This window comes from Eufriesea mexicana, unplaced genomic scaffold (genome assembly GCF_001483705.2).
Source record: "Eufriesea mexicana isolate 0111107269 unplaced genomic scaffold, ASM148370v2 scaffold2551, whole genome shotgun sequence".
NCBI classification, from domain to species: Eukaryota; Metazoa; Arthropoda; class Insecta; order Hymenoptera; family Apidae; genus Eufriesea; species Eufriesea mexicana.
The window spans coordinates 787,332-789,345 of NW_016910623.1; positions in this window are offsets into that span (position 1 = coordinate 787,332).

Consider the following 2,014-nt stretch of genomic DNA (forward strand, 5'->3'; position numbering starts at 1 on the left):
CTTTCCCTTTAGATCGGATCTGGCACTGGTTTCGGTACGTGGAATTTCGTCAACGATGTCAACGAGGAGATAAGGCCCGAGTAACCGTTTTAAAATCATGCACGATCCGGTAATGCAAGCCCGTTCTCCACGTGTCCTCCTAACCGTCATATGTCGTGCGCGAAGGTTGCCTCTACTCGATTCCTTTGAAACATCGCCACGAGTTCGTATTCGGATTCTGTCATTCGGGGCGAGTAATTGGAAAGACGATCGACAAAGTGGAGGAGAATTTTGCGCGCGATTCACATGCCTTATCGAGTGGATTTCCATGGCAAGGACGTTCGTTCGCTCGGCAAGGCGAAATCTTCGTTTTGCACTGCCTCTGCGTCACGGAAAGTGCTTTCCACTCTAACATTAATGACGCTGCTGTCTAAAGTTATCCACGGGAGTTAGCGAAACCAGTTCAACGTATGTACGTCGATCGACGAATGTCCGAACCGAACGATAATGGGACGGGATTACAGCGGCAGAAATCGTCCAAGATTTTTCATAATTAAGGTCACGATATTAACCGAGGCAGCGAGATAGGTTGTACGGGTTTCGACCAAGCGTATAAAATGCCGATTAAATTACGATGGAACCGGAAAAACAACGACGCAACGACTCCTATACACGTGTTGAGGGGAAACGACATCGTCCACGGGAATATACAGAGGCGGCAAAACCATAATTTTCGCGAATGTTCCTCGATAGGGAAATAGCTTGTCGAATCGACTTCGACACAGTGTAACTATCCAGTTTCCATGCACCGCGTATATTGCTAATTAAGCAAATGCTGAGTACGTACGTATGCAAATGCGCGACGCTTCGAGCATAGAAGCGGTCGGAATAACCTGTTACTTTTACGAGTATGCGATTTTCAATCGAAATATCGCTCGTTATGCGATATTATACAAGATCCAGATTTATTACTTTCTCTCATCGATCCTGCAGGATTCGATGAAGGATTTTTAGAGAATTCGTAATTGTTTGACGAGCATTTTTCAGGATTCGTCGAGACTCAACAGCGCGTTGTAATTACTCCAAAATTTGACATACCGGTAGTTCGAACGTAACTGCAATGCCATTTAAATGCTGCTATTTTAAATACCCACTTCCGACGCACACCCCGTACAATTGCTGGTATATTGTCTAGTACTGGACTTTTTATTGCTGCTATCCACGTTCTAGCGCCCTTACATTCTTTTATTGCTGCAACTCCTTTTTTTATGGCCTTCTCTAGTGCCCCTTTTTCTTCCTCCTCCTCGCGTGGTGTCTATTTTTATCACTTGTTATTTTTTATCTCATTCTTTTTAAATTCTTCAGTTTTTTTTATTCCTCTTTTTTATTTCTTTTAATTATTTGTTTATTGCTGGAATTTCTTTGTGTTCCAATAGGCTTTTTTATTGTTGAAAACTTCGCTGATACCTTTGTCGAAAATTTTCAATATAGTAGTACTACGTACAAGTGCGGCAATATGTCCATTTCCCAACACTATAAGTTCCTTGGACGGACACTGTCATAGAGAGTTCACGTTGACACCCGGAAGTAAGCGTCCACCATGTTGATCAAATTAATCAAGGGACTACTTTGAGAAGAAACTGACTGGTCACAACTGACTGACCAAAGGGGCGTTTCGATAAAGGAGCACTTCAAAAACCCCGAGAGTGGAATGATTTTGGAAAGAATGACACCACATTACTACAAACAACACTTCAAATAGTCGATCAAGAGGTAGAACAGACCAAAGAAATAACAGAAAAATGAAAATTCTAGGAACTTCGTTCGAATACCACTGATGAAAAATCGCGGAGTCACCCATCCTTTTATGCATCCCGCCGACTGTTATTTAACATGGAATACCATCCATCATCAATCAGTTACTACACGCTAACCTTGTACCCGAGTCGAATGTTTCTTAATTAGCTATGTAAGGATCTATAACGCTATAATCTTTAGCGATTTCAGATCCCGCTCTGCATATTTAACGCGCACT